At 39.4% G+C, this 19225-nt stretch overlaps 1 long non-coding RNA gene across 1 annotated transcript; it reads right to left on the bottom strand.

The window, feature by feature from the left end:
• Positions 1 to 485: 485 nt before the first annotated feature.
• Positions 486 to 16585, bottom strand: LOC117299406. The gene is made up of 3 exons (XR_004520070.1): positions 16405 to 16585; positions 15093 to 15168; positions 486 to 775 (listed from the first exon to the last, which is right to left on the bottom strand). It is a non-coding gene; the product is annotated as an uncharacterized LOC117299406 (long non-coding RNA).
• Positions 16586 to 19225: the final 2640 nt, after the last annotated feature.

Here is a 19225-nt window from a genome sequence, read left to right as displayed (position 1 = left end):
TTCAAAAACTACGCTACTTCAGAGGGAGCCATTTCTCACAATGTTTTATCCTATCAAGAGCTCCCAAATGCTCAGTACCAAGTCAGTTTTTAAGTTCATATTTGTTTGAGTGTACATTCCCGCTAGAAACTATTGGTTATTGTCAAAGACCAGTCTTCTCACTCGGTGTATCTCAACATAATATGCATATAAACAATCCTGTGAAAGTTTGAGCTCAATTGGTAGCCGAAGTTGCGAGATAATAATTAAAGAAGAAGAAGAAAAAAAAAACTGTCACACGAAGTTATGTGCTTTCAGATGTTTGATTTCAAGATCCAAAATTCAAATTTTGAGGTCTCGAAATCAAATTCGTGGAAAATTTCTTCTTTCTCGAAAACTACGTTACTTCAGATGGAGCTGTTTCTCACAATGCTATCAACCTCTCCCCATTACTCGTTACCAAGTAAGGTTTTATGCTATAAGTTATTTTGCGTAATTACCAATAGTGTCCACTTCCTTTAAATCTAAGCCAGAACATCCTCACAGGGTCACCCGGTATGTTGTTGACGCGTTTAACCCAGTTACAACATATCCCCAGTATAGTGGAAAGAATCTTCGTGTCCCAACCTTCGCGTCCCTTTACATCTATGCATTTTACACATAGTTTGCTAATAACGATCGGTGGTGATATCAAACAGCGAAGAGTCACGTCTGTACCCCGAATTCCGTCGACAGCTGAAGAGTTCTACCTCCCTGAGCAAGTACCCCAAGTCAGATAATAATCACCCCAGGTGCTCTGCCAATAAAGGTTAAAACAGTAACGGGTTAAAAAATATACCTCCTCCGGCGCAGCATCTCGAGTGATTGCATATCTGGAAAAGACAGTTTTGGTGTCCTGTCTGTTCACCGTCATTGATCTGTTTCTGGGTTCTAGCCCCAAGCCTTGCTGTATTGATGGTCTGTCCATCATAAGACAGTGCAGATGCCTGCAAGTGGCGGGTGATATCGGTTGAGATGGGTTGAGAGAACGTTGGAGATCGTCCTCCATTTTAAACAAATAAATCGTAATATATCAGAACAAAAAGTGCCTTGCTGTGAGAAATTTCTGATCAAAGGCGCCTGCAATATTGGTATCACTCACAGGTATTTGAGAGCTAACTGGAGCCATTTATAAATACACATTTTTAAATTGTGTGAAGTAATGTTGGAGATGGTCTTCCATTTTAAACAAATATTAATAAAGAGAGCAAATAAAAGAGCTAGCTGCTGATCAAATTGTTGATCAAAGGCGCCTACATTATTGGTAGCATTCACAAATATTTAAGAACTAGCTGGAGCCAGTTATAAATACACGTTTTGAAGTTAAAACGTGTGGAGCCTTAATTTTGGGCCAAGCCAGCCCTCCGACCATGCCTCAGCTTAGGTCAGCTGTTCACTCTCATTGGATAGTTTGGATATCATTGGATATCATTGGATATCATTGGATATCATTGGATATCACTTATGGCTCTAAAGTTGATTGGTCCATTTGAAATAGAGGGAGTGAAGTAAAGATAAATCTTTACGACTTCACAGCTTGGGTTCGTGGTTCATGGATTAAAGAAAAAGGTACTGGCCATTCCCAGAAGTAAACAAAAGGTGTATCCCCACTTCCTCCAAGAAGGTAGAGATTACAAGCATAGTTGAATAGATAGGTGAAGATCAAAGAGCATGAGTTAAAACACCAGTTGAATAGCATGGCACCAGCTCAATGAGCTCAGTTTTTGATGGGTAAAATTGCGCAAGAGGTATACATTCTTCCCGTTTAAACAAATAAATCATACACAAATAAAATAGCATTGCTGAGAAAAAGTACTGTATGAACACAGGCCTACCACTACGAACTCGGGTACCAGTAGGAACACGGGTACCAATACGACACGGGCACTTTAAAGGCAGTGGCAATATTGGTAATTACTCAAAATAATTATTGGCATATAACCTTTCTTGGTGACGAGTAATGGGGAGAGGTTGGTGGTATAAAACATTGTGAGAAACGGCTCCCTCTGAAGCAACATAGTTGTCGAGAAAGAAGTTACTTCCACGAATTTGATTTCGAGACCTCAGATTTAGAATTTGAGGCCTCGATATCAACCAACTAAAAGCACACAACTTCGTGTTACAAGGTTGTTTTTTGTTTCATTATTATTTCGCAACTTCGACGACCAATTGAGCTCAAACTTTCACAGGTTTGTTATTTTATGCATATGTTGAGATACACCAAGAGCGAAGACTAGTCTTTGACAATTACCAATAGTGTCCAGTGCCTTTACTTATAAACACTGGTACCAATATGAACAAAAGCACCAATATGAACACGGGTGCCAGTTTTAAGACACTGGACACTGTTATTAATTGTCAAAGACTAGTCATCCCATTTTTGGTGTATCACAACATACTGTATGCATTACACATCTGTGAAAATTGAGCTCGAACGGTCGACGAATTTGTTGCGAGATATTATTTGAAAGAAAAAACACCCTTGTTGCACCATGGTCACACGAAGTTGTGTGCTTTCAGATGTTTGATTTTAAGACCTCAAATTCTATGTCATCTTTCTCGAAAACTACGTCACTTCGTCGTTACGTCACAGAGGGAGCTGTTTCTCACAATGTTGTACACTATCAACCTCTCCCCATTACTCGTGGTCAAGAAAAGTGTTATGATAATAATTGTTTCGATTTACCAATAGTGTCCACTGCCTTTAAAAACGGGTACTAATGCGAACGCTTGTTTCGGTATGAACAAAAGTACAAGAATGAACACTATTACCAATAACACGAGTTTCAGTTTGAACACGGGTAGATATCAAAATTGGTTCCAGTATGAACTCGACTACCAAAACGATTACACGATTACCAAATGAGAACAGGTACCACGTTGAAACATTGGTAGCACATTGAACACGGGTACCAGTATAAGCATGGGTATTATAAACACGGATGCTAATATATTAACACGGGTACCAGTAGTTACTCGAACCTGTATGTTTATTATTATGTTGATTGTTGTATGAACAAGGGAAATCCCGGATGAGTGGTACCAATGTAAACTCGGTTCTATTAATAGCAACGTTGGTACCAGTATTAAGCCCGGTTCATACTTCCTGCGAATGCGAATGCGAAGCGAATCTGGACGTCACAAATTCGCAACGAACAATTCTGCTTTACTCCCTTGCGAATAATCGCTGCGAAAGGAGGGTGTGACGTCAAATTCACGTCAAATTCGCTTCGCATTCGCATTCGCAGGAAGTATGAACCGGGCTTAACAAGGGTTTGAGAACAGATCAAATTTCGAACAGCTATTAATAATAATAATAGTAATTGTGGCTTCGTATATGGCGCACATGTCCGTCACCCAGTGACGCTCCTGGCTCTGTAACATACAGTAATTCCTGCAAGATGTGGGACTACGTTTGAATTAAAGGCAGTGGACACTAATTGGTTATTGTCAAAGACTAGCCTTCACAGTTGGTGTATCTCAACATATACATAAAATAACAAACATGTGAAAATGTGAGCTCAATCGGTCATCGAAGTTGCGAGATAATAATGAAAGAAAAATAACCCTTGTCACACAAAGTTGTGTGCGTTAAGGTGGTTGATTTCGAGACCTCAAGTTCTTAACTTGAGGTCTCGAAATCAAATTCGTGGAAAATTACTTCTTTCTCGAAAACTATGGCACTTCAGAGGGAGCCGTTTCTCACAATGTTTTATACTATCAACCTCTCCCAATTACTCGTCACCAAGAAAGGTTTTATGCCAATAATTATTTTGAGTAATTACCAATAGTGCCTTTAAGAGATCTTATTGATAGCACCATGTAATGTTTCACGAGGTGCTGTGGCGCAATTTGCTATACCGATCGGACCAGGAACACCAGGGCGAACCCCTTCTCTTTTCGATATTGCACCTGGTGCTTAAACATGCGTTACATAACACATGGGACCAACGGCTTAACGTCCCATCCGAAGAACGGTGCAGTGGTGAAGTGTCTGGCTTAAAGGGTAGGTATACGTTTGGTAATTAATCAAAACAAATATTAACCTACATACTGACTTGGTAATGAGCATTGGAGAGCTGTTGATAGTATAAAACCATTGTGAGTAACGGTTCTCTCTGAAGTAGCATAGATTTTGAGACAGAGGTAATTTCTCACTAAACAAAATGAAAGACTTCGAGTCTGTTATTTCTATCTGAACGCACACAATTTCGTCCAACAATGGTGTTTTTTCTTTCATTAGTATCTCGCAACTTCAATGACCAATTTAGCTCAAATGTTCACAGGCTTGCTTTATTGTATGTTTATGTTGGGATACACCAAGTGAGAAGACTGGTCTTTGACAATTACCAAAGGTGTACCTTCCCTTTTAATGACACAATAGTGTCACGACTGGGGATTCGAACCCACACTCTGCTTAAACACCAGCATCATGGTGTCAGAAACACCAGAGTTTGAACTCAGTGCTCTTAACCGCTCGGCCACGATACTTCCACATTGTACATATAGGTGCAGGTAATCATATTTCAAAAGACTAACTTTCAGCTGTTCCTTGAAAAGCCCGCTCTAAGCAATGACAAAAACGGGAAGCGCCAAAACAAAAGGAGGAAGGAACTGAAATAAACCACAGTTAAGAGGAACTACATGTCCTATGACCCGAGGTGTGTTTTGATGAATGATTTGAGAGCATTAAGATGTATCTAATGCCGGGGATTGGGTGCTGCAACGAAACATGATAATGTTCCCCTCAGGTGTGATGAGATGAATTTTCAAGCTAAACCGTCAAAACGGCACTTTGGACAATAATTTCTAGAACAAAACACAGGTGAACAATGTCAAAACTCGTCAATCAAGATTACCGTGGATTTTTTTTTTTTTTTTTTTTTTCCTTCCACATAGTCGGTCGAGAAAAAGTGATTAAGTTGATTGGTTTTTATTTGAGGATGCAAACTCAGAAAGCAGTTTCCAATAATATTTTCAATATTTTGCACATCTACCGGCATGGTACGGTGGATCTTAAAGCCATTATACACTTTCGGTAAACAGTATTGTCAAAGTCCCACACTTTGTGTATTACAACTTATGCATAAAATAATAAACCTGTGAAAATTTAGGCTCAATCGGTCATCGGAGTCGGGAGAAAATAACGGGAAAACCCACTATTGTTTCCGCGCGTTTCGCCGTGCCATGACATGTGTTTCAAATAAATCCGTAATTCTCGCTAACGAGAATTGATATTGTTTTAATGTTTTCTCAAAAAGTAAAGCATTTCATGGAACAATATTTCAAGAGAAGTCTTTCACCATTACCTTCTGTAAACCCTGTAAATTATTTGTAAATCTGTGAACTTTTTTTTTCTGTACCGAAAGTGTCTAATGGCTTTAAATACATAATGCACAGCTAAATACACTCTGCGCACTATCATCCTAAACATCGTACCGGGCCCAATTCCATGGCTCTGCTTACTGTAAGCAAAAACCGTCGCTTACGGAAGCAGGAAATTATGTTCTTAAGTCAAGCTTATTTCATTGGTAAGTGGAGAATTTTTGCTTGTGCGCATGCGTACTTCACGTTAATTCGGTGGTTAGCAGACCATGAAATTTGGCACTGGCGTCTTACGCGTGAATTGTGCGAGAAATCTGCATTGAGCTCATTGCTCGTCCAAAAGCACTTTTGACCTTGCAATTATTTCATATTGAGATTCACAGTCAAATCATACGTACATATAGTACATAAAACAAAGTGCGCGCTGCTGCAAGCAGACTACCGGAAGTGCAGCTGCCAAACATCACATCCAGACCAATCAAAACACATGGAAAGCTTACGTCAGTGCACGTGTATCCAATTAAATAATTGTTAAAATTTAATGCCTCTGCTTACCGCCGAATTTCGCGCTTACGATCACGAGTCCCCGCTTACGTGCAAGCGCCGAATTTCCCCGCTAGCCTTGTAAGCGTAGCATGCTTAGTAACGTTGAGTACGCACGCGCAGAAGCAAACATTAGCCGCTAACCCGTGAAATACGCTTGCTGTGAGCACAGAATTCCCTGCTTGCGTAAGCGCAGATTCTGTGTTTACGGTTAGCAGAGCCACGAAAGGGCCCAGGTCTTTATACTCGGATAAAGTAAAGGGACCAGTCTACTCGAAGTATTATTGATGTTAAACCAGTATGATCTGGACAGGTATTGTATACTGACACAGATGCAGTCCCCTTGAACTTTCGAATTGATCTGCAATCAATCTGAACCTTACAAATTTTCTTTGAAAGTTATCGGTCCCGTGCTATGTAGAAAGACACCTGTTGCATCTAAGAGTATTCCATTTAAAACGTTGGCGAACGAAGTGCGTCTTTCATACTGCCCAGTAATCTAAACCTCATATCTCGCCTTCCCGAGACGGCATAAGCCGCGGTGAAATCGAGCGCTTCTCCGGGCCAGTTTACCTGACCGTATCGATTCCAGGAAGGAATCATCGATGAACCTCGCGCCACATGCCCGGAGGTAGGTTTCTAAACGGGAGATCTTGTTTTGTATGTGTGTGAGTTGGCGACTGATATTCCTGATTGGATTTCACCCTTGTGCATGTAGGCGGCTGTGTGTTGTTTAGGAGTCTCTGTGACGGCGACTGTATTTCCTTTGGTTCTTTTGGCCTTCATGTCTTAAAGGCACTGGACACTATTGGTTCTTACCCAACATTATTGTTGGCAAAACAGTACACTTTTGGTAATGAGTAATGAAGTATAGATGATTGTGAGAAGCGGCCTCCTCCTAATGATGTTAAAGGGAATGTCTGTATTTTTATTATTATTATTATTCAATGTATATTAAAAACATTCAAATTAGTTGCCATAGGCAAAAAATTACATTGAATTTACAAAATTTACAGATAAAACATTAAAATTACATATCGAAATTAGGTTTGACATTAAAACAAGGGGGCATAAAAAGTACACAGGAATTCACCTTAGCGAGATGAGCACACACATATTACTGCAAAAACAAAAACAAACAAAAAACATAAAAAAATAATTACACACAATTTTCATTGAGGAGTTTGGCCATGTAAGGGATTGCACTATTAGCATGTCGCTTGGTATGTACATAAGGAGTTGTGAACACATGTGAGTTACGTAGTGAACGGCCATTTCTATCTCCTCTCGTCTTAGGAAGCCACTCTCCAAATAGTTTTGCAAGCACTCTGAAAGGCAGTGGACACTATTGGTAATTACTCAAAATAATGATTAGCATAAAACTTTACTTGTTAACCAGTAATGGGGAGAGGTTGATAGTATAAAACATTGTGAGAAACAGCTCCCTCTGAAGTGACGTAGTTATCGAGATAGAAGTAATTTTCCACGAATTTGATTTCGAATTTTTTTTTTTTTTTTTTTTTTTTTTTTTTTTTTTTTTTTTATGCACATGATGAGATACACCAAGTGAGAAGACTGGTCTTTGTCAATTACCAACAGTGTCCACTGCCTTTAAAGTTAAAGGCACTGGACACCATTGCTATCATTCAAAATAATTGTCAGCATTTGGTATTAACGAGCAATGAGGAGCTTGTGAGAAAGTCACGTGGTTTTTGAGAAAGCACACAAATATTTGCACTTCAGGTTTTTTCTTTTTTCATTATTATCTTGCAACTGCGACAACTATTTGAGCCAAACCAATTTTTAGTTGTTTTATGCTTATGTTGGGGTTCACCAATTGAGAATACTCGTCTTTGACAATTAAAGGTGCCCTGCAGCCGATTTCAAGAAAAGCTACGATTAAATCTATTATATTATTTTTGGTTTATTAAAAACCTTCAAACTTTGCAGCCTAAGGCTGCATTTCGTTTACAATACAGGGTATTATAAATCACAGAAAAACACACTTCTCGAGATAGCCCTATATCGAGTTAAGACTTCTGATGGGTTCAACGCGTCATGCTTACGGAAATTTAATCCACTCTACAACTTGGGCAATTGTCAAAAACAGTGTTCTCACTTGGTGTACCCATCATAACCATAAAATAACAAGCCTGTGAAAATGTGGGCTCAATTGGTCATCAAGTTTGCGAGAAAATGATGAAAGAAAAAACACCCTTGTTGGACGAATTTGTGTGCTTTCAGATACGAATGAAAGACTTAAAGCTAGAAGTCTTTTATTATTTTAGTGAGAAATTACCTCTTTCTCGAAAACTACGTTACTTCAGAGGGAGTCGTTTCCTACAATGTTTTATACTACAAACAGCTCACCAATGCTCGTTACCAAGTAAGTTTTTAATTTTCAGTTAATATTTGTTTTGAGTTATTACCAAACGTGTACCTTCCCTTAACGGGTGCATGTACTTTGTCCTAACAAAAAACAAAATGTCCACAGATTTACATTAAACTTACACAGTTTGGAGATTATGATAGTAGAAAGCTTCCCTTGAAATTTTACTTACTGAGGTGCTGTAGTTTTTGAGAAATGAGTTTTAGCATGTTAAACGTATTAACCAGTTATGCTATGGTTTTGGTATAATATCATAACTGGTTAAGGGGTTTTTACATGCTAAAATCGTTTTGGTCTCATGAGACCAAAATGATTTTGTGACTTGTTTTTAACTCATTTCTCAGAAACTACGCAACCTTAGTTAGTAATATTCGAAGGGAAAGTTTCCACTATCATTATCTTCAAACCCTGCAAGTTAACTGTAAATCGGTGGACATTTTGAAAAAGTACCTGAATCCTTTAAACTCATCCTTAGTCCTTAGGTTAATCCTGAAGTTAGGAAGTGTTTGGCGAAATTGACGATTGTGCCTTTAAATGATTGCGCGGACTGAGAAGTGCCGGTCGGGGCCGCTGCGGCTGACAGATGTTTGATCTGGGGTATCATGGGTATTGTCCCTCCATCGGGATATATTCAATCAAATTATCCTCTTTTTGTAAATCGATTTGAAACTCACCCAGTCAGAAATATAATAATCTAACGAAAATATAATATACACAGGGGACGTATGAGGGTTCGAATCCGGCGCTAGGATGGGAACGAGGATGCGATTTCTTGAGGACGTAAACCTGATCTTGGTAGATATTCTGGTTAAATAGTTTACGTCATTTGGGAATGAACTGGGTCGATTTGTATTATTCAAAATTGCTTTCATGATGTTGTGCTGTTTCTCAATACATGACAAAATGAACTTGGTAATTTTTGTCGACTCACAGTGACACCCCAAACGACATCTTTACACCTCATAAACTTTCGACCAGGGGCAATTTAATAGGAAAAGTATTTAGCTTAGCACAACAAACTCATGCTTACTAGATAAAGGTTACCAGCCAAAACACTATTTGACTGGTACATGTATCCTGCTCATATTCACGTAGCAGCAATTTGTTTAGCGATTTTTTGTTTTTCTGCTTAGATCGTATTCCAACCCGAGGGTATTTTGGGAAAACTCGGGTTTGCTTTTAACAATTAAATCAGTCAATGGATTAAGTTTAATTCAATTAACTTGAATTGATTTTAAGTATCACGTTAAAATCATGAAAATCGTTTTCCAGTGTGCATCTTACTAATAAAAAAACACAGGAAGACAAAGTAAAAAGATAACCGGACAAAATACACAGTGAGAGATACATACTTATATATATATATATTTTTTACCCATACACCGATGTGTGTTAGTACTGTATACTCAGTACCTACGTGAGTCCTGGGAACAAAATATCACAGGCAAAATACTCGGGTTGGGTTCGAACCTACGACACTTGCAATTCTAGAGCAGTGTCATACCAATTGCACTACCGAGGTTGCCCGGTAGCTATAGAGTCAGTTTGAATCCTATTTTCGGCAGCGGGTACCGCAACGATATAAGATTATGTTAAATTTGCTTCGGGATGGAGGATATTAATTTGTTGGTGTTTACCCATACACCGATGTGTGTTAAGGGCAGTGGACACTATTGGTAATTACTCAAAATAGTTATAAGCATAAAACTTTATTTGGTAATGAGTAATGGGGAGAGGTTGATGGTATAACATATTGTGAGAAACGGCTCCCCCTGAAGTGCCATAGTTTTCGAGAAAGAAGTATTTTTCCACGAATTTGATTTCGAGACATCAAATTTAGAATTTGAGGTCTCGAAATCAACCATGTAAAAGCACACAACCTTGTGTGACAAGGGTGTTTTTTCTTTCATTATTATCTCGCAACCACCGATTGAGCTCAAATTTTCACAGGTTTGTTATTTTATGTATATGTTGAGATACACCAAGTGCGTAGACTGGTCTTTGACAATTACTAATAGTGTCCACTGTCTTTAAACTGACACTCTATATATGCTCAATATTTTCCGAGTCCTGTGAAGAAATCAACATATGACAGGCATATTATTAGGTGGGATTCGAAGAGATATTTACAACCATTTTACAAATACAAGGGTGAAGAACGACAAAATGAACAACCAATAATAACGACCTTTCTGATTATCAGAGACTAAACGATTTGAGATTAAGATGTAAAATGATCTAAACTGCCCCGAGGTAAAATGAATAATACTCAGCAATGCAAGCTCAATCATTTCAAAGACGTGTTAGAAATCCCACCGGCGCCCCGTACGAGGTGAAATGCCTCAGCAAAGGACAGATGACCTACGGTTTCAGGGGTGGATTTCACAAAGCGTTAGGACTAGTCTTATCTCGAGTTGGGACCATATACTTGTCCTAACTTAGGACTATCCATGCAATTTGTATATCTCCTAGGACTAGTCCTAAGTTAGGACTAGTCCTAACTCTTTGTGAAATCGACCCCTGTTCAGATGAAGTCAAAGGTTACCTCTTGCGCTGCAAAATGGTTTTAACAGTCCAAGATTCGGGGAAAAAAAGACGACAAAGCAAGATAAATTACCATAATAAGTCGACAACTTATTGTTGGTACTTTCAAAACTGCATTGCTTTTTAAAAAGTAAGAAATATAGCATCACCTAAAGCCATTATACACTTTCAACCTTTTGAGCGAAGCAGCTTTATGAAATTGGGCCCTAATCTCAAAATGGCTAATGCCGTAGGAATAAGAATATGATACTATTGATTGAGTTAATATCACAAAATAGAAACAGGGCTGTCAGGTTTTGACGGACCCTGCTCTAAAACACACCTGAGCTGTTTTTAAACACTCCATTACACAACCGTTACACCCCGTTATGCCTTTACTTCCAGTCGATTTAACCGTTCACTAGACCCATTGCAAATTGTACGATGTTAAACTTAATAAAAAACGGTTTCTTGATTCTCTGTTTGTTTAATAATTCATTGTGATACAACCGAGGAATTGCAGACAGTACATTCGGTTGCTTTAAGTAACGTTAGAGAGTTGGTAAGAAACAAAAATCGTGAAGATAACAGATTTACATCAAACTTACAAGGTCTAATGACGATGATAGTGGAATACATCCCTTGAAACATTTTTGTCTGAAATGTCATATTTGATGAGAAATAAAATAATCTAACTTCGCGTTTGGAGTTTTTCGCTCAGTGAGCGTTTTATTCATTTTAATTTTTGCATCGATGCAAATTCCAAAATTTTAATCAGTTTTTCACTATTCTCTCGTGACCCAGATGGCCGAACTCAAACTTCTACAGGTTTGTCAGTTTATGTATATAATGGTGGATTACATAAAGTGCTAGCACTGAAAGCAACGGTTTTGTAAGCAAAACACAATTATATAATGTTCCTTTAAAGGATGTTTCCCAACTGTTCTGTTTCGGTAAAATCCAATATGTAAAAAAAAAAAAAAAACGTTTTTTAAATATTAATGAAATTATTTGCACTTTTCTTGATTCTACGTCGTTTAATAATTCATTGTGAAACATCCGAGGGATTGCAGACAGAACCGCTCCGTTGCTTAAAGGATGTTTCTCAACTTTTTGTGTCTCATTAAATCCAAAATTGTTGCTGGTGTAATATTAATGAACACTTTGCACTTTTCTTGATTCCACGTTGTTTAATAATCCATTGTTAAAAATCAGAGGGAATTAACACAATACCGCTCTCTTGCTGAAAGGATGTTTTGCAAAAATGTTGTTCTAATTAAATCCAATGTTTTTGCCTAGGTAATTTCTGTTGTAACAAAAACAAATATTTGCATTTTTCTTGATTCTATGTTGTTTAATAATGAATGGTAACCAATCAGAGGAAATTAACACAGTACCGCTCGGTTGATAAAATTATTGTACGCAACTCGTCCTAAATATTTTCGGTTGTATTATTACTGAAAACATTTGCACTTTCACTGCTCAACGTTTTTCCTTTTGGTATTTTCTATGACCAATCCAATTATGCACACATTTTTCCCCTTGATAAAACCGGGGGAATTTACATGAGAAAGCGCATGTCAGAATGGCTTGAAGCTTTGCAAAGGATTATTGTTATTATTACTTCTTATTTTGACATTTAAATAATTATTATATCAGAATTGTGACGGTGCGCTGTTCATGGTAACGAGTATGGGGTGAAAATATTGCGATCTCCCCAAGGAAATGCGTGGATGGGTTTTACGTGCATATGAATGAAGAGCTGGGATGGGTCTCTCTAATCATGCGGGAATCTTTCCACTCATCGTCAACTCACTCATGATCCTAACTTCATACCTGTTATCATCCATCATCGCGAGAACCATCTGACAAGTTAATCACCAATTAGTGTATTAGGGGGGGGGGTCTTTTTATGAGATACGAAGATCTGATATAAGACGGAGTAAGAAGTCAGGAAGTCCATGTCAGGATCGCACTTAAATGGATTACTTCAATGCTAGATATGGCAGTATGTAGAGTAGGGGAGGTGGGAAGGTATGCAGGGTGGGGTGATGGGTGAATGACGGCAGAGGGTAGGGGGCATGGGTAGGGTGAAGTAAGGGGGTTGGTGGGGGTACGGTGATGTGTGAAAGTAGCAAGTGGGTAGAGTGAGCCGAGTGGGGAGTAATGGGGTTATGGGGGGGGGTACTAAGAGGTCAGATGGGGGTGATTATCTCGACATCAAGCATCTGAAAGCACACGACTTCGCGTGACAAGGGTGTTTTTGTTTTCTTTCATAGTTATCTAGCAACTTCGGCGACCAATTGAGTTCAAATTATTCACAGGTTTGTTATTTTGTGCATATGTTGAGATACACTAAGTGAGAGGACAAGTCTTTGACAATTACCAATAGTTGGTGGACTTCCTTTGTGCGAACCACTATGATTATCAATACAAACAGGTCCGTTACCAAAAAGTATCCAAGAATACAACAGTACTGTAACTCCACATACAACCAAGCCAATCCTCTTCAACAATCAAAAGCCGTGGAAACAAATTTCACCGAATAGGTATGTGGACTTTCTTAACTGACAGAAATCAGTTAACTTCTTTGATGCCCACAATATAGGCCCAAATTTCAAAAAGCTGTTTAGTAGAGAATTCGACTTGACAAAATGTCCTTGCTTAGCAACTATTGAGCTGGTACCAGTTTTCACAACGTTAACTAATCTGAATGTTAGCTAGGGCCCAGCCGTCGATTTTCCCAATAGCTTCCTAACTTAAGTTGAATCTTAGGACTTAGGACGAGTCCCAACCCGTATCATGCATCCCTTAAAATTAATCCTATATAGAGTTAGAATGAGTTACTCATCCTAACTCTATATAGGATTAATCCTAGCGTTTCAAGAAATCGGCTGCAAGTTATCCCAAAATTACAAACTTTCAAAATATGCACATTACTTTAGTTGGTGCCATAGGCTTGGCTAAGCAACATATTTCAGTGCTTATCACGTTTGTGGGCTTACAGGCTGTACACAACTTAGACTTGGCTCAAGTCGCAATCCCGTGCCCATCTATTATGTTGTGATGCTCTGCATTCCCAAACCTGTTCCGCACTCGGGACCATAGCAACATTTTGACGGCGGTGGGTATGCTTGGAGACATCTCGCCAGATAACGGGACTTGAATCAAGTCTATAAGAAGACTGGGCTTTGGTCGCTTTGCTAGACGGAGTTTTGGGTCTAACCGCTTGGGGATATTTACAACCTGGGGTTTAGGTTTGGAAATTATGATCCTCACGGCGACCATAATATGTCCAAGATAGCTGCCATGTTACTATCGTACAACCGTTAGGGATAAATGTGTCTGCATGACAAAAAAACACGGAGTCGTCTGGAGCGTGTATAATAGTATTGATCCAAAAGCTTCCTTAAAATATCACTGTCTGGTTATACAGTTTTAAAGGAGCACCATACATTTCAGCATTTGCAGCTTACCATTATTGTAGTATACAAATATTGACTGCTTCGAGTGCTATGGATAAAACTATGACTCCCGAGGTGATCCCCGGGAGCGTTCGCCTCGGGAAAATAACGCTCCGGGGATCACCGAGGGAGTCATAGTTTTAACCACAGCATGAGTAAAAGCAGTCAATATTTGTTTTATAATACCCCAAACATTTCTAAATACTGTACTATTAAGTTATAGGCCCGATTGCTACAATCCACGGACAACGGGAATGCAAATTGCGAAAACTTTTACTCTGCTGCATGTAATGTCATGTAATCCGAAATGGTTACAGACTACTATATTATTTATCATCATCGTACACGTCAACGGACGTCTTGGGACTGCACGCCGTGTGATAGTCGTCGGACTATCACACGGCAATGGATGCACTATCACACGGTTGCGTTTATAGTAAAACTAAGACATGTCATGTGACGCGCTTTAAACCAATGAAAAGACAGAATTTGTAAGGGGTGTTATAAACCGTTCTATTGCAACGTCACAACCCGAATTAAACCGAGGTTGGAAAGCTATGACTAGCCATGAATGCAAATCAAATTAGAATAGCCAATAGCTTGTTGACATAATACACAATAAATATTCAAAAATAAGTCGAACTTATCGTAAGAGATATTTCAGTTCATGAATCATTACAGAAAATAATGAATTTTGTCGCAATTTCTGTTGACACAATCAGTTGTTCTGCTATCATTCGGTCAGCACTGCCAACAATGGAAATGTTTATTTCCATTCCTGAGAAGTGGTTTTTGGACTACATTCGTTGTACATTATTCAAACAACTTACCTAACGTCATATGCAGTCCATGCTGACTTCTTCCCCTCTGCTTGCTATGAGTCACAGAGCTAGGTAGCTAACGTAACTGTAGCGAATAAAAATGTATTGCTGTAGTTTAATTGTGATTCGCCAACTATAAACAACAATGAGCAAGTTCGAGTGAGGCACTATAGTCGACTATAGTCAACCCTTGGTTAATTTTGCCTGGTATCCAGGGTGAATTGAATGCATAGGTAACCACGAAACATTGACCAGTGGTTGACAAATGGTCGCCAACCGAACTTGCTCAATAAGTATCAGAGCCGGCTTTCCGTTCCTAGAACTAGACGGAAAGCTGGGGATAGCTCATTCTCCATAGCTGCTCCTCGCCTATGGAATGAGCTCCCCACAGGTCTGAGAGAGGCGATCTCGTTGCCTGTATTCAAAAGCCTCCTCAAGACATTTCTTTTTCCCCACCCATCCTAGTTTGTTTGTTTTTCTTTTGTTGTCATAGTCTCATGTAAAGCGCTCTGTTCTCCGTAGAGCGCTTCATATTTCTATTATTAAGTATCAGGATTTGAAACTTTGCATGGTGGAAATACGATACAGTAAGGTTTGCTGGAAACACCATGTAATGATGAGTTTGGGCGGTTCTGGGTTCTGAGTTGATACCTACGGATTTTCTTTTCAGAACCACCCCAACTCACTTGGAGATTATCATTAAAATGGTGTTAAATCCATTATACACTTTCGGAACAGAACAAAAATTCACAGATTTACAAATAACTTACAGGGTTTACAGAAGGTAAGGGTGAACGACTTCTCTTGAAATGTTATTCCATGAAATGCTTTACTTTTTGAGAAAACATTAAAACAATTATCAGTTCTCGTTGTCGAGAATTACGGATTTATTTTAAACACATGTCATGACACGGCGAAACGTGCGGAAACAAGGGTGGGTTTTCCCCGTTATTTTCTCCCGACTCCGATTGACCGATTGAGCCTAAATTTTCACAGGTTTGTTAATTTATATTTAAGTTGTGATACACGAAGTGTGGGCCTTTGGACAAATCTGCTTACCGAAAGTGTCCAATGGCTTTAATTGCATACCCTTCTAAATAATGAATATTGTAGTCATTAGGTGCGTTCGTTTAGCTTCCCTGGGGCGACCCCGGTGTGTGGCGGGTTTTTTTCCAGGACGAACGTGTGCAGATAATTACCCACGTTCGTCCTGGAAAAAAATCGCCACACACCGGGGTCGACCCAGGGAAGCTAAACGAACGCACCCATTGTGGAAACAGATGTTTGTATAGCGTGGTAGGAATCGAACCCACAACATTACCTTTTGGTTGCAGTCTGACCACTTGACCTAGGTTGACTCTTAACATTCAGCTGTTCTCTGTTCAAATACTCTTTGGCGTACAAAATCCCTGTAAAAATTTGGCCCATTTTTAAACTTCCCGAGTAATTATGCATACTTGTTAGGTACAGAATGATGTTGTCTGCAGTACCTCGACATGATTGACCAGGCATCGACACAGCAGCAACACAGCAATGGATGCTGATGCCACCGTAGTCAAACCAAAGATTATAGAGCGCCGCAAGGCGCAAGATGCGGAACTCGGGCTGAAATGTGAAATCCCACTGGACGCCATTTCGGCAAGTAACTCATTTTGATACAACAGTAGATCAGTGCAGATCAGTGCAGACAGAGACCATTCCTATCAATGGGAAACAAAACATTCACTTGCTGAAATGGCGCCCATGCGTATTTCACGTTCCAACAATAGATAAAGCTTCAGTTCCGCATCTTGCGCTTTGCGGCGCTCTATAATCTTTGGTCAAAACCTCAACAATCCTAGCACATTCCTTTACACCGGCATAGCGCAAGACAATGGCACAGCAATGTGTGAAAACCACTGTGCATCACAATGGTAGCCTCTTTTGTACGTTACAGTTAGAATACCTTGGGTGGATTTCACAAAGGTATTCCTAACTTAGGACTAGTCCTAGGCAACGCTAAGAGATAGGACTGGTCCTAAGTTAGGACCAGTAACTCATCCTAACTTAGGACTGGTCCTATCTCTTAGCATTGCCTAGGACTAGTCCTAAGTTGGACTACCTTTGTGAAATCCACCCCTTGGTTCATACATGAACTGCACACGTGCCGGGTGTTACAAACCACAAAGAAAACTGAGGGGGGAAACTTTCAATCAAACTTTGGGGTCAACAACTAAACGCGTACTAGAAAACGACATAGACCCTTATCACTGTGTGGCCAAATTGATTCCTCAATTCCAACTCATTGTAACCAAACTGAGGCTGATCACTGTGTGGCCAACTTGATTCCTCAATTCCAACTCATTGTAACCAAACTGAGGCTAGTAACCAATAGTCTGGTGCCATGTTTGCGCAATGCATGTTAGTATTCATACTCTTATGGAAATAGGGAACATGACCAAGGTGGTGACAGCGCGATAAAGGTCCATAACTTGACCCTGTCATCTCCAGATTTACGTGCCATCAGTCTTTACACCAAATGAGAGTATTACGTTATGTAGGCGGTCTTCGTATTTTCTCAATATGTTAAGTCGAATTCGGGTGGTTTTGTTGCTTTGCTAGTCGACAACAAGTATGGTCGCAGTTCTTGTTTTATCACTTCTATGCTCATAGACAGAAATTGTTTAAGCATAAGCGTATAAGTAAGCAAGAAAAGTTGCTAACCATCTTGTGCGTCCACTGTGGTTTTGCATAGTGACGTAATTCATTCCCGTGCAGTATAAAAAAATGGAATGTTGGCATTTCTTATTGTGTGATTATAGTTATACAGCCAATAAAGGATGATCTCCAATATATACATATTACAGTTTTCCAACAGCTGCAGTCCATCCAGGAAACATAACAAATATAACGAGTCTCTTACCTCACGTTAAAACATGGTAAACATGGGTTTTCTCCAGAACGCTCCAAGCCAAATTTCTGAAAAACGTTGGGTCAAAGGAATCGTGACGTCAGTGGCGGCTATTTTGTGTGATAGCCAAAGCTGGAGAACTGTGTTCAAAACCAATAGGAGAATTTCGTCACTGGCGTCCAGGGTCATTATAATAGATAAGCCGTTTTTGACTCTCGGCTGAAAATGCCGCGCGGCTGGGTGTATTTTTGACTCGAGATATTTATTACTCAACGCCAATTTTAAGAGTAAAATGGTTATTAACCGGTATCTGCGATATCTATTTGGCCATAAAAAGGTAATAGTTGACATATTGAGATCATCCTTTATTGGCTCTTTAACAGCACTATGAAATGGAAATCGCACAGTAAGCACCAGTCGGTAATTAAATAGCTCTATAGAATTGGGCCCTGATCAGTTGAAAATGTCTTGGTTCTTTTCAAACCTTGACCAACAAGAATTCACTCTTCCCTATAGACCATGTGAACTTTTGTGCGTGACCTTGTACATTCTTTGAGTATTTTGGCAGGCAATATACTACACTTGTCCTATGAGAATGTTGACATTTTGTGTCTTAGTTTCCACATAAAACCAAGAGTTGTAAAAGTAAAAGCTTGAACATTTTATTTTATTTTATTTCATCAAAATAAGACACACTCCATAGGTGCAATCTCCATAAAATAAAAGATGTTATGTTTTCTTCCAATGAGCTGTGTACAAATCGTGCCTGCAGAAAGTCCAGGCTCTGTGGCTCTTTTGTAAACGTATGATGTCACAGGTTACATCGTCTATATACAACGGATAAGTGGCTAGGAGCAAAACAGCCACTTTAAGACTCACCCCAAATCATTCTCACCATCAAAACAAAGTACTAACACTTTCCTTAAAATGGATTAGACTTCAAGCACTTAACGCACGTTGTTAGTAATTAATACTAACTAGAATGTGCTATGGGGATTCATAGACCCTTTTCTAAACCACGGCTTCGGCTTTGGATTCGGCTTCAGGCTCCGTCCTCTGAGGCCCTGGGCGCGTATGCAAAGCACGCGCAATGTTGTCAAAATAACCGCGGGCCAAGCTAGCCGGAGCAAAATCTGAAGTCGTAGACGTCGTTTCGAAAAGGGCCGTACACGACGGAGCAATTAATGCTGGGAGGTGTTTTCTGTTTAACAATGAGGCGGTTTCTGACAGCGATTTTGAGTTGTTTTGGCAG

Source organism: Asterias rubens, chromosome 14 (genome assembly GCF_902459465.1).
Source record: "Asterias rubens chromosome 14, eAstRub1.3, whole genome shotgun sequence".
NCBI classification, from domain to species: Eukaryota; Metazoa; Echinodermata; class Asteroidea; order Forcipulatida; family Asteriidae; genus Asterias; species Asterias rubens.
This window is presented reverse-complemented; position numbering and strand designations above follow the sequence as displayed.